The sequence below is a fragment of the Rhinolophus sinicus genome, chromosome 13, assembly GCF_057876585.1.
Source record: "Rhinolophus sinicus isolate RSI-liver-muscle chromosome 13, RSI-T2T, whole genome shotgun sequence".
NCBI lineage: Eukaryota > Metazoa > Chordata > Mammalia > Chiroptera > Rhinolophidae > Rhinolophus > Rhinolophus sinicus.
In genome coordinates, this window is record NC_142513.1 from 30461258 (window position 1) to 30476161 (window position 14904).

At 43.3% G+C, this 14904-nt stretch overlaps 1 protein-coding gene across 1 annotated transcript in view; it reads right to left on the reverse strand.

The window, feature by feature from the left end:
• Positions 1-14904, reverse strand: part of PAK5 (p21 (RAC1) activated kinase 5) — a 292513-nt gene that overhangs the window by 25138 nt on the left and 252471 nt on the right. The window lies entirely within an intron of this gene.

Consider the following 14904-nt stretch of genomic DNA (forward strand, 5'->3'; position numbering starts at 1 on the left):
AAGGGGGAACCACTGTAAAATAATAAGGTAAACATATGCAATGTTCTCACCAAATATGCACAAATATAATTGAGAGTGCATTGCAGGTGGTTGTGTGCGAAAGGGAAATTTTGTCAGCTCTAAAGGGACTCCAGCAAAGAACACTGCTCTCTGATTTGAAGAGTAGATTGAGGAAACTTGGAGGAGAATGGGAAGGGCAGCCAGTGTGGGGGTAGGGGAAGCCAGTGAGAGGATCATATGACACTAGGGGCAGGTTCCAGCAATCACCTCCTCAAAGAGATCGGGAGGACGCTCTGGACACCCCTGGAATGACGGAATAAACCACATCACACCACCTTTACCTGGTTGCCCAGGGCAGAGAGAACCAATCAATCAATCAATGGACTCCGTGTAAGGTCCTGATGACACCCAGTGCCAGACACACAGAAGGTGCTCAAAAGATTTGTTGATTGGACCTCAGTCTCCTTAACACAGTGCCCCAGGAAGTCTCTACCACTCTACCGGGAGGTACCTGGAATGACATTTACCTGCCCCCTCCCCACCCCATCCACGCCAAAGATCTAGGTCTATTATGATATGGTGGATACTGACCACATGTGGCTATTTAATAGAAGTTGATAAAAATTAAATAAAATTAAAATAAAAAATTCAGTTCCTCAGTCATATTAGTCACATTTTAAGCATTTTTTAAAAATAGTCACCACATCAGACAGCACAGATATAGAACATTTCCACCATGGCAGAAAGTTTTATTGGGTGGCACTGTTCTAGATGAATTGATTGCTACCAGGTAGCAGGTAGTACATTCATTAATTTATTTATTCCACAAATTAATAGTTGAGCAACTATTATGTGCTGGCACCATTTCAGGTGCCATAGGAATATCCAGCCATAATAAAAAAAAATACAGTATTTCTGCTTTCCTGGAGTTTACATTCTAGAGGAGGAGACAGTTGATATATAAGAAAACTAATACATATACAGTATGTGGTCCAGTAGTCATAGTGATATGAAGAAAAATAAAGCAGAGTGAAGGGGTTGAGAGTAACGGGAGGCCATCTTGCACAGGAAAGCAATTAGTGCTTTCTGCTCTGAGGGGATGCCATTAAAGCAGAAACCTGGCTGAACTGAGGGAACAAGCCCTAGACTGTGTGGGGAGGGGGTGGCCCAGGCAGAAGGAGCAGCACAGGCAGGATTCTGAGGAGCATAGGGGCTTGAGGAACAGCATGGAAGCTCTCCTGGAGTGGAGAGGGGGGCAGTGTGGAAAGATGAACAGAGAAGCAGCACAGAACCAGATCATGAAGATTGTGGCAAGGACGCTGGCCACTGCTCTGGGTGAGGTGGGAGCCACTGGAGGTTGCTGAGCAGAGGGGAGTGACATGATCTGGACTCTGGTTGCTGGACAAGAGACTGGTGGTAAGAGTGGAATCAAGGATGCCCGTTAGCTTACTGCAGTCAGTGTGGGCTGAGATTAGGGTGGATGTCGTAGATGTGGTGAGAAATGGCGGGACCCAGGGTAGGGTCTGAAGAGAGAGCTGACAGGATTTGCTGATGGATTGGATTAAAATCTGAAAGAGACGACTCAGACAGACTCCCAGAAGTTTGGCCTGAGCAACAGGCGATTTAATGATTGGAGGAGCACAGCAGAAGGAGCAGATTTGTGGGGTGTGGTAATCAGTCTCCGCTCTATCGGGTGGATCTGTGTGAACGAAAGAATCTGATGGAAGTGCTGGTTAAGTGGGTTCTGAGGCCAAAAAAGACAGTGTCTTCTTTGCCTTTGCCTTTGGATCACTTGCTCTGGCTTTCTCCAGCTGCCATGACAACAATTAAGAATTCTATGGAAAGGATTCTTGGCAACGCCTCCTGTCAAGAGCCAGCTAGAAAATGAGGCCTTCTTCCTCCAGCCATGGGAACGATCTTGGCAGTCATCCTCTGGCCCCAGTCAAGCCCTCAGATGACTGCAGCCCTGGCTGATACCTTGATTGCAACCCCATGAGAGACTCAAGGCTAGAATCACCCAACTAAGCTAGTCACAGTGACAAGATGCACAGAAACGGTGTGAGATAATACGTGTGTATTGTTGTTTGAAGCCATTAAGTTTGGGGATAATTTGTTACACAGCAATAGATAACTAATACATGGTAGGAAACAAGAGTTCTGTTAGGGCCATGTTAAGTTTGAGAGAGTTATTAGGCAATAGGCAACTTAAGACATGCCTTGAGTCCAGGGAAGGGTTGAGGTTACAGACGTGAAGCTGATCAGTATTTAGTTGTTATTACAGCCATGATGTTGAGTGTGTAAGAGAAGGTCCAAGGACTCAAACATTTAGAGACCAGAAAGAGCAGGAGGATCTTGCAAAAAGGAACAGAGAAGGAGTAGACAGTGAGGCACGGAAGAAACTAAGGGACTAGGGTGCCCTGGAGCCAAAGGAGAACGTGTTCTGAGAAGGGAGAAGTAATGAACCATGTCAAATGCTACTGAGAAGTGAAGTAGGATGGGGCATGTTCCTCATTGGGTCTGGCAACATGGTGGTCACGTGGAAGAAGGTGGGTAGCCCAAGCTCCTGCTCCGTCACACAGCTTGACTAGAAGCCTATCCCACAAGTCAGAGAGCAAGATCTGCACACAGTGGATGCCTTCAAATTGCTACCATGGCACCATTCTCAGTTCTTCTGCACTGTTCTTTGACTCCCATATGACAGTGCCGCCTTGCTCTACAGCCAGGAATGCAGCCTTTCCTGGCCTTGAGAATACCACACTCAGGTGAGTTTACCACTCAGACAGCCTCCCACCATCCAGCAGGGACCAGAGTAGCTGCTAAGCCAGGGCCCTGCCCTGATTGCAGAGCAGAGACAATGAATACGTGCTTTTCAGGGACAGACGTAGGGTTGAATTCTGACTCTGATGGCTTTAGTCAAATCACTTAGCCTCTCTGAATCTCAGTTTCCTCAACTGTAAAATGGGGATCATAATACCTTCCTCACAGGGCTTTTATGAGGCTTAACTGGCAACCTAGAACAATCTAGCATTTAAGAAAACAGACTCTGCGCTCAAAATATTTTTCTGCTGTTTACAAATTGTGACACTGGGCAAGTTATTTAAACGTTGTGTTCTTCAGTATTCTCATCTGTAAAAAGGGAGTAATAAGAATAATACCTACTGCCTTATGTCATTGCGAACTCTAAAGGACTGAATATACATCAAAGGATTCGAACAGTGACTATCCGATACATTCTGGGTGGTGGTATTATTATATAAAGTGCTTAACACAGCAGTAGGAAAGAAAAATAAATAGTAACCATGCTATTAATAAAATAGCTAGCATTTATAGAAGATGAACAGTATACCAGTGGCCTATATATACCTATACATTAATCCTCAAAACAAGCAATGTGATTATTTAATTATAATGTTTTGAACACTGCATTAGAATTAAAGTGTTATGTTTGAAATCAAGCTGATTTCTTTTCTAAGCCCCTGGATTCAGGCCACACACAAGGGAAACTTGTGTATATACGTGATAGGAGGAGTAAAATGTCAGTGTAAATTAAACAACTGGGTTCTCCCTTTAAGCTCAAGATTAGCCAAGCCCAGGCTAGTCACAAGGCCAGTGTGTGAGTAGAAACGGGGTCTGTGACTTCTTTTTTTGAAAGTATACCCTGGCGGCCATCACACGCCATTATCTCTTAGTGTCTTCCTTGGAGGATTTGCTCCTGTACTTTAAGCAGAATTGAATTCATTTCCACAAGCCTGGATAACTGATCTCTGAAGATATGTTAGAAATAATACTAACAAAAAAAGCTGTACCCTGTAGGGATCACAAACACCCCTCCACACTGCATTAGGCCACTTTTCTTCTTTATTGACTGTCAGCGGCATTATCAGAGGCTAGGCCCAACCGCCAGCATGTGACATAAAGAAGAGGACGCTTGCCTGCACGAAGGGGACAATTTCTAGTCAGACAGAATGCAGAGTTGTTCACTGGAAGCTAAATGTCTTTGAAATTAGGTTTTTGAGACAAAACAGTGGTGTTGTTTTTCATGCCTGCTGGTAAAAGGTGCAGAGTCTCAAAAAAAGTGATGGATGAGGAGCAACCACTATCACAAAGCGACAATTTTTGGAACCAAACTCAAGGTGAACTCGTCAAGGGACAATTGACTGCTTGCCTCGAGTGAGGGAACACATGGCCTCCCCTTTGGGCTACCATCCATTCAAGGAGAAGATGGTGGACAGATAGCTGTCTTTGTGAAGCAGAAATGCATGAGCGACCCTGTTTGTGGCCACCATGTGGCTGACCCATGGCCCTCAGTTGGGTCTTGATGACTCAGCTGTGGGTTTCATGATGATGAATATCACTGGCTTGCACATTGGTGGCAGGCCTCGTTCTTTTTTTCTCTGAGAGTCAAGCAAGGAGAATTTATTCCTCTTTAATGCTGATAAAACTGAGGCTCGGGGAGGAGAAACTGCCCCCAAGTAATCCAAGGCAAGTGGCCCTGTGGTCCCAAGAAGATTACACCATTCAGTTCTTCTGCTCAGGTCTCTCTTTCACTCCCAGTGGGAGGGTGTCTAGATAGATATCCCACCTTCTCAGTATACTGGCCCCACAGGCCCGCTTTCTCACCTGTGTTGGCATTTCTACCATTTGTTGTCATGTCCCCGGTCTGTGTACTCAAGGCTGAACACTCTCTCTTTGATAAAATGTAGGGGCATTTTACTGGGCCCCTCCCATTAATCACCTACTCTGTTGGAAGTCTACCCTTGCAGGATAGATAACGTTATACTAATATCAATAATGATACTTGACATTTGTTGAGCGCTTTCCATGTGCCAGGTTTCTAAGCACTTAATATACCTGGTTGCATTTAAATCTCAAGTTACACAATGAGGGAGGCCCTATAATTGCTCCATTGTACAGGTAAGAAAACCTAGGCATGGTAGGTTTAAGTATGTCAGGCAAAGGTCTCAAAGCTAAGAAGCAGAGTTAGAATTCAAACCCAGACAGTCTTACTGGAGCACTTGGGCCCTTGATACTGTCTCAGAGATATCCTTCAATGATTAGAAGGTGGACAGGGACAGGACAGAGGTGGGCACAGTGTGGAGTGACAACTACAGGGCCAGCGCCTGGCTAGGGTGTTCCCCTGGGGGTCCAGATGTCTGAGCATCCTGGAGCAGAATCCAAGAGCTGGGCCAGAAAAGTGATGGATGATAATGTCTGGAGGAGGGAGATGGAAGAAAAATTAAGCTTTTTTTTTTTTTTTTTTAAACAGGCTTGGCCTAGAGAAATCAGTTCAATATACACAGAAAAGGAAGAGTCATCACAGTAAAATGAATTGTTCATCTACGTACATAATTCATCACTTTCAGTGTTGCTTTGGCCAGAGCAGAACTTTGTGTCTAACTACAATGCCCAAACTTTCTTCTCTGGGTTCTTCCAAGAAAGAAAGCCCAAGTTTTCTTCTATAACAAGGCCTCCAGGCCCTATTAAATGGCACTTAAACTGCCATAATTATTTAATTGTCCTACTCTAAGTCACCTTTCCCATGAAATCCTATATTTGGAAGTGAGTGACACATAAATGATGAATTTGTCCATATATACTGTTTTGCACATACACACATATTCAACCCATGTATAAAAGACTTGAAAAGAAGGAAAGCTTGAACTGTGCAACCTTTCTACAACCAAATTGATTTCCGAATATATTCTAGACAAAAAGGAGCACATATGGCGTCCATGTGAGCAGGCCTATAGGATCTTGAGAGAGATACAGGGATTAATCATTTAGTAAAACTGCAATGAAGTGGAATTGGATGAACACAAGATAGATATTTAATAAGCAAATCCAATGTACCTCCCACCACCCATGCCCCAAACTAGTTCCAAAAGATCAATGCAAGTAGTTTATCTTCGAAGACCTTATTGCAACGTCTCGGGAACAGGAGCAGGGGTGGGTAGTTGAAATGCAGGACAGAAAAACAATAAAGAGAGACCAGGAAGGCTTCTCTTCACTCCTCTGAAGAGAACAGTCAGTCCTGTGATTATGTGAAAAAGTAACTTCATAGAAATGAGACCATGGTCGGCACACTTTTAAGGGGAATTTCCATATGGCAAGATGTAATAAGAGAAGACTAGATTGTTTTGCAAATTTTCATCCAGTCTGATAAACTGCTTAGCTGCTGTTCCAAGGCCACTAATTGTCCTTGAAACTCACATACATTCTGAGAAGGAATCCTCTATTTACAGGAATCTTTAAAAATACTGAAAGAACATACAAACAGTCTTGGTTTCCTTCTTCCTTAAAATGGTTAATAACATATATTCATTTTTCAGCTTCCTGATACCTGTTAGTATACCATATAAATTTATTCTTAAATAAATGTGCTTTTTCTTGTTTCTATTCAAATCTAATAAAGAAATAAGAAGGGCAAAAAAAAAAAAAAAAAAAAAAAAAAGAGAAAGAAAAAGTCTGTATTATATGGGAATAAATAATCCCCAGTTAACAACTTTGCCAGACTACCCTTCCACAGTGAGCACATCTCCAAGGATAGGGTCAGACACAGGCTTGTGATGTATCAAAATTATAAATAATTATAGCAATGAATTCCTTTAATCAATCAATTTCACCAGTGGTGCGCTGGGGTGGACAGGGCATAAAACTCTACACAGCTATCAATTGCTCCGATTACAGCTGGCTGTCAGCCAGAATTCCCCTGATCCATGTTAGTTAAAGGCACATTAATCTGAATTTGGCAGTGTAATCAAGGACCTAACTGAACTGTGAAATTGAATTCTGCAGTAGAACATCATTGGACCATTTTATGCCAAGGCTGAAAAAAAAAAGGCTTGGTAGGGGGAGGGCGAAAGGAGGAAGAAAAGAAGGGAAAAAAAATCCTGCTGCAGCATCTATTTGTCAGCATGGCCTTCTGTACTGGTGACAGAGAGGCCTGTGGCTGGATTGTGCTGGACTCTGTGTGTGTGTGTGTGTGTGTGTGTGTGTGTGGCGTAACTCGGTACCCACAGAATGGGGACTGTGGAATGTTCCGTGAAGGATGGAGAGTCTCCCTTTCCACTTCCCGCAGTTACAGGGACTGGAGGCAGCTGGTCCCAGTGCTTGAGTGTGATGCTCCAATAGACCTTTTCAGGGTACAATAAAGCAAAGAGACTGCTCGTCTCCAAAATGAAAAAGCCAGACGGGGGGCTGCTTGCTCTACATAAATCAAATGCAGGATAAAAGTGAATCATAGACCTCTAGTATCTGAGCAAGAAAAGGACAACTTAAATGGTCCTTACTTGACTCAAAGGGAAATGTAAGAGGACCAGCCATGGCTTTGGGAAAGGAAAATGGCTGCATGTAAGAATTCCAGAGAAAATCAATAAGTGGCTTTCTCTGGAGAAACATTTTAGAGCCTGGTAATGAGGGGAAGGGGATTCATTAAACTCTGTGACTCAAATGTGTGTTTACTCTCATGTGTCCCTCTGGTTATGGTCTGCGATTTCAATTCTCTCTGCCTCGGGCAGGAAGGTTGCTGATGGGGGCTAGTCCCTGCTTGCTCAGATTGGGGGCCAGACAGCCTGGCCTATGGCCAATGGGCTCATGTGTCTCCATCCTGGAGTTTCCAGCCTCTGCTACTCCTCTGAGATGATTGCTGTCCTCAGCGCACCAGTCTCTCAGATTGCAGGGTGTTAGGGAATTGTTCCATCTCCAATTGCATCATAATAGTAATAAAACAGTAGCTGCTGTCCCTGCTTGAGGCAAAACTGTGACACATGCCCAGCCATGGTCAGTTTCCTCCCAATTACTTATTTTCACTTACAAAACGGAGTAGCCCTAATTCATAGCGTATTATACTCGCCCTGGCCAAACGACAAAGGGACACAGCACACGATGTGAGCTGACTTTCCATGTCGGTAAAAGACACAACCGTGCGTCATCACTGCCACTGAGCCGTGGTCATGAGCAGGCCCTGGAAGACCAAACGAACCAAGGTGTCTCCTTAAGGTCCTGATGCAGGGCGCATGGGAAGTAGGTTAACTTCTGGGTGGTCAGACACTTGCTGGATTTCCAAACTGCATGGAGCAGAAAGCCATGCACCATATTTAGTGTTTTTGCAAGCCAACCTCCCACAGCATGACATCAGATTCCTACTTAGGCATGTAGGAATTTACCCCTTACGGCACAAAGTTAGAAGTCATGTACTTCCCTACCTTCCCTACCTGTGCACAAAATATACGGCAAGTGCACACTGAGGAGAGTTCGGACAAGAGGCTCACGACCTCTATATATAGGCAAACCCTAGAAATTTGAAGAAATGAATAGATCTGTGATCAGCATGCTCAAGCTTACGGGTGTTTCTGGCTCTTCCTCCACCTCTGAATCAGTTTATCCAGTTACCCCCTCAAGGTTGCTGCTCCAAACTCGAAGAATGCATCCTCTATTCAAGAGCAGATTACTCTGGCGATCTGTCACCGCCAGCAGTAACAAGGACAAGTAAGAGCCTCAGGAGATTGGTTCACTGCCGCAGAATGTGGTTCAAATGTGTCAGGGCCAGGTGAAACTCATTTTGTTTTTAATTTGGTAATGGAAACGCCCACTTATAATGACCAAAACACCATTTACTGTGAACCACAAGAACATTTGTGGGAAGATGAGTCCATTTATATGCAAAGGACAGCTCAAGTCTCCATCAGAAGGAACAGCTGTTAGAGAATCACCTCTTTGGGTGTTTTATGAGCCTTACTGAACATCCTACAGGAGCCTGTAGACAAAAAAATCTAAAGGCAATAATAGCCATTGTTATAGTAAGCACTTCTCTCTCTTTCAATCGCCTCCTGCCCCCTCACGTTTTTTGGTGCGGCCCCTCAGATTTTGCTAGCATTGGCATTTCACTGCCCATCAGGCCCCTACAGGATCTCGGAAAGGTGTTCTGCTGGAATCCTTAGTACACAAGAAGCTGCAGTCTTGTTCCTGGAGTCTTGGCTGCATCTGGGCCTGGCAAGTGCCACACAGAATGGTGAGTTGTTAAATTATTGATGCAGGAAGGCTGAGCACGTTAGTTCAACTGCTTTTCTTTCCAGGGAATGCAAAGTGCTAGCTGGGCTGTGAAAAACCATTGTGCTGGTGACCCCAGAAGAAAGGTCTGGGGAATCGTGCCACCATTCTTCTTGAATCCTCTCGCTTCACTCAGAACCCCTTAATATGCCATCTGTTTGGGACATCCTGGGCTGCAGCAATGGTCACTTTGCTGCCCTGTGCAGAGGTGATGACGGGGATAAAATGCTGATTGTTTGGCAAGAACTGTCATAAAATACACCTATGTTATGATGGTTCTCGCTTTAATGCTGCTGTCTTGCCTAGCCTCTGGCTTCCACAGGGGTCTGAGAATTTCCTGTCCATTCTAGAGTGCACAGCAAGCACTGGGGGTGGGGGGTGGGGCAAGAGGGTGGGACTGGGATCCTCAGGCCAGTTCAGCCCCAAAGGCTTTGCATGGTCCTGAGGAGTCACACAGCCTTCTGTCACCCACATCTCTAAAGTGAGGACAATAGTACTTACTAGGCTGCACAGAGTGGATGTGAGGGTGAAGTCAGATAGAACTCGTTCCCGTACTTGGAAAATGTGCAAAGGATTACACAAACAGGACGTTTCTATGGTTGGTGTTAGCAGATATTGGTAACGTGTTTTCTAACCAGAAATATTCCTGGGAATAAGGGCTAACACTGAGTGCCTGCCATGTTTTAACTCCTTTACATTTATTAAGCCTTTTTAATCCTCAGGACAAGTTCAAAGTAGGTACTGAAACACCCCACTTTACAGATGAGGGAACTGAAGCACAGACAAGATCACAGAGCTAGTAAGTGCTCGAATCTTGGGCATCTGATTCTAGAACTTGTGCTCTTAAATGCCTCCCGGAATGGGTAAGAAATTCGGGACAGTCTTTTATAAAATTGAGTAAGACGGTCACTCAAAATAGAGTGAGTGTGTAGGAGTCTCAAGGATCTCTACTCCTAATACTTCCTTTGAAGCCCATGGTTCCCGCTTTTACCCACAAATTACAGCCTGGGTGACACTAAGGAACTTCTCAGAAGATTCCATCGTATCAAGAACAGACAGAATAAAGTGCATTCCATTTGTGAGTCATCACCCATTCTTCACCAGCACGGTGAGGGCTACCTGTGGTGTGTGCAACTGGTCCCTGAGGCCTCGTATTCATCGTTCTGCTCCTCGGTTTTCTTCCGTGGAAATGGGAATGCTCCACAATATACAGACTTCGGAGTCAAACAAAACCATTTTTGGATCCTGGCTCAGCTGTTTGCTTTCACATCCTTGGGAAGTCCATCAAGATTTAGTGTCTGAGTCTCAGCTTCTTCATAGTAAAAGGGAGATGCTCTTGAATTCTTCTAGAGTCGTCGTGTGGACTACATTGGGTCATGTCTGCTAAATGCTAAGCACAGCGCTGGCGTAAAGTAAGCCACAGCATATCACAGCCCTTATCTGTCCACATGTTACACACAGACTGATGTGTATAGACTCTGCGTATTAATAATTAGGCGGTTGTCATTAACTTATTTAACCTTCACACAACATGATGAGGTAAAGATGGTCTTCATTCCCAGTTCATAGAAAAGGGGTAGCGCAGTTTATTCACCCAGTTATAGTGGCACTAACAGGACTCAAAGCCAGGGAGTTTATCTCCAGAACCTACCGCCTAAATTGCCAAAAAGTACTTGAGAAACAGTAGCTGTAGAACAGTGGTTCTCTACTGGGGCTGCTTTTGCTCACCGTTCTCCATAGGACATTTCGCAGTGCCTGGAGATGTTTTGGTTGTTACAGGTGAGGAAGGGGTGCTACTGGCATTTAGTGGGTAGAGAATAAGGACGCTGCTAAACATCCTACAGTGCGTAGGACAGCCCCCACCCCTCACAACAAAGAGTTATCAAACCCAAAATGTCAATAGTGTCAAGGTTGAGAAATCTTGCTATACAGTGAGACAGGACGATGCAATCCAAGGGGACATCATTGCTGCAGGTGTTAAAAGGAGCTTGTAAGAAGCCGGGCTAATGCCTGGCATCCACAGAAGCTGTTTCTGGGGATGTATCCAATGTCTGATGAAGGGACGGAGCCCAGAAAGCTGGGTCCCAGCTCTGCTCTGAGCTGCCTAACCTGGCTGTTGCTGAGCCACTCAAAGCCTCAGTTTCCTCATCTGGATCAAGGGGGCGAGATACCTGCTTCACAGGGCGTTGAGATGCAACAAGGCAAAGCACGTATCTGGTACACAGTGAGATACTGAATGAACTGGCAGAACTGAGATTTCCTTGGGGGCTTCCAGGGGCTGGAGCCAGAGCAAGGAATGGATGTGCTGAACCAGATAAGATGCTTCAGCAGACAGCTGCCTAGTACCTGGAGAGCAACAGAATGAGTAAAACCAAACACATGGATGCATGGTGACAGTATCTCCAGCCATTTTCCCTCCCTGTGAGGCAGAGTTGTCTGCAGGGGAGGGTAGAAAGTGTTCTCTCTCCACATCTGGCTGTTTTAATAGTTCTGTGGCATGAATGGTGCTATATGGATCTTGTTTGGCTTTATTTCATCTCCCCGCAAGGTTTCATGTGCTTAAGCCCCAGCAAAAAAACATTTAAAAGTAGGGACATGAATGCCAGTATCTACAGATTTCATAACATCCTTGATTCCTGGCAAGTCAACAGGAAAATCAGGTGGTTAGAGAACATTGGAGGAGTTTTCATTTTTTTAATTTTTTTTTTTTTATTGTAGGTTACTAGTATTTTCCCCCCTGTATGCCAAAATGTCAAACTTGTGTCAAACACACACACACACACACACGCACACATACACACACACACACACTCCTCATTTGTGCTCTATCTGGATTCGTATTTCTCTTATTATTGGAAATGTGAACATGACCCATCAGCCTCTAGGATTTTCCATGAGGCAAAGCCAAATCATCTGAGTCGTGATTGCTCTTTCTTCCCTCAGCAGGAAATCCAAATGTAGTTGGTAGATTTTTAAGAGTACACAGGCACCTAAGTCTTTGTAGAGAGACGTTATATTTTTCATCATGTAAACGTTTTAATTACTAACAAGCCTCCTGCCTCCCATCCTCACTAAACATGCTTGTGAATTTCTCATGGGTCTCCTGCGAAATGTGGAACAGTAGCTTGCTCCTTTGGGGTCCTAATTGTAAAGCTGAAAAACTCGTGGTAGAACTGTTATTTTTCTCTGAGATACAGTAGTTTCTCCATTGTTTCTGGGTTTAGCAAAACCAGATTTTGGGAGAGGTTTGCTTTGCCTTATATTTGGAGGTCTGCAAGAAGAGGGAGTTGGCAAGGAAAGAGCAAATTATCGCCTCCCTCGCTCCTTCTTTCCATCCTCTTCCTATTCTTCCACTTAGCCTAAAGTTGGTGGCCATTGGGACCTCTGCATTTTACTGGCAAGTGCACTTGAACCCCTGAAATAACATATGCTCATATAATGGGGAAAAATACTGGATTTAGGAGAAATACCAGACCTGGATACTTGTCCTTGTTTTGCAGCCAACTAACTATGAAACCCTCAGTGTGCCATGTGACTTTCTGGACCTCAGTTTCTCTCCTATGAAATGAGTGGGCAGGGGTCGCTGGTGGTCATATTAAATCCCAAATGCCTGTAAGTATTAGGCTAATTGGAAAAGTGAATGAAGTGGGCTGGGCAGGGCCCTTGGCAGGGCTGTCCCTTCCAATAGGGCAGCCTTCACCTCCAGCCAATTCTATTTCCAATGCTGTGTGAAAAAGCTGGCTTAGGGATACTAGGTCATTCCATTTATTTATTTAATTTTTTCAAGAGAAACCTGAAACCCAGAAGTTGAAATTTCTAAATGAAGTATCTTGATTTTCAGATGTTGAAAATGACTATTGGGTGGGTTAAAAATGTCAGTGGGCCAAATATGGCTTCACAGCTGAAAGGTTACAGCTCAGCTTCTAGACAAAATTTTCTCTATGACCATGACCTAAAACAACTCCCTAATACAAGCATTCAAATATAACACACACATAGACACACACACACACACACACACACACACACACACACACACCATATTCGACCCTGAATAGCCAAAGCAACCCTGAGAAAGAAGAACAAAGCTGGAAGCAACCCATTTCTTGATTTCAAACTATATTACAAAGCTATAGTAATCAAAACAGTATAGTATTGGCATAAAAACAGACACATATCAGTGGAACTGAATAGAGCGCCCAGGAAAAAACACACGCATACACATAGTCAATTAATTTTTGACAAAGGAGCCAAGACTATACAATGGGAAAGGATAGTCTCTTCAATAAATAGTGCTAGGAAAACTGTATAGCCATGTGTAAAAGAATGAAATTGGACCCCTATTTTATAACATACACAAAAATCAACTCAAAATGGATTAAAGATTTGAATGTAAGACCTGGAACCATAAAGCTCCTAGAAGAAAACATAGGGATAAACTTTTCAGCATCGGTCTTGGCAATAATTTTCTTGATTAAGTACCAACAACAAAGCAACAAAAGCAAAAATAAACAAACGGGACTAAATTAAACTAAAAACTTCTGCTCAGCAAAGGAAACCATAAACAAAATGAAGAGGAAACCTATGGAATGGGAGAAAATATCTCCAAACCACACATCTGATAAGGAGTTAACATCCAAAACATACAAGGGACTCCTACAATTATATAGAAAAAAAGTCCAAAAACCCAAATAACCCATTGAAAAATGGGCAAAGGACCTGAATAGATATTTTTCTAAAGAAGACATACAAACAGGTACATAAAAAGGTGCTCAACATCACTAATCATTAGGGAAATACAAATCAAAAGCACAATGAGTTATCACCTCACACCTGTCAGAATGGCCATTATCAGATAGACAAGAGCTAACAAATGTTGACAAGGATGTGGAGAAAACAGAACCCTTGTGCACTGTTGACGGGAATGTAAACTGTTACAGCCACTATGGAAAATAGTACGGAGGTTTTTCAAGAAATTAAAAATAGAACTACCATCTGATCCAGCAATCCCACTTCTGGGTATATATCCAAAGGGAAAAAAAACATTATCTGGAAGGGCTATCTATACTCCCATGCCTACTACACTATTATTAACAATAGCCAAGGTATGAAAACAACCTATGTGTCTGTCAGCAGATGAATGGATCAAGAAAATGTGCATCAAGAAAATAGTTTAGTGGTTACCAGAGGGTAAGGGGGGTGGGGGGTGGGGGGTAGGAGATGAGGGTAAAGGGGATCAAATATATGGTGATGGAAGGAGAACTGACTCTGGGTGATGAACACACAATGGGATTTATAGATGATGTAATACAGAATTGTACACCTGAAATCTATGTAATTTTACTAAAAATTGTCACCCCAATAAATTTAATAAAATTTAAAAAAAAAGAAAATATATATACAATAGAATATTATTTAGCCTTAAAAAGAGAAGGAAATCCTACCATTTGCAATAACATGGAAGAACCGGGAGAACATTATGCTAAGTGAAATAAGCCAGATGAGAAAGACAACTACTACATAGTATCGCTTATACGGACACACTTAAAAAAAAAAAAGGTAGAACTCACAGAAACAGAAAGTCGAAAAGTGGTTGGCAGGAGCTGAGGGGTGGGGAAAAAGGGAGAAGCTGGTAAAGGATACAAACTTGCAGTTATAAGGTCTGAGGATCTAATGTATAACATGGTGACTATAGTTGATAAAACTGTACTATATAGTTGAAATCTGCTAAGAGAGTACACTTTGAATGTTCTCACTGGAAAAAAAAGTAAATATGTGAGGTATAGAGGTCTAAATTAACTCGGAGGAGAATCCTTTCACAATGTACACATATGTCAAATCATCATGTTGTCCATT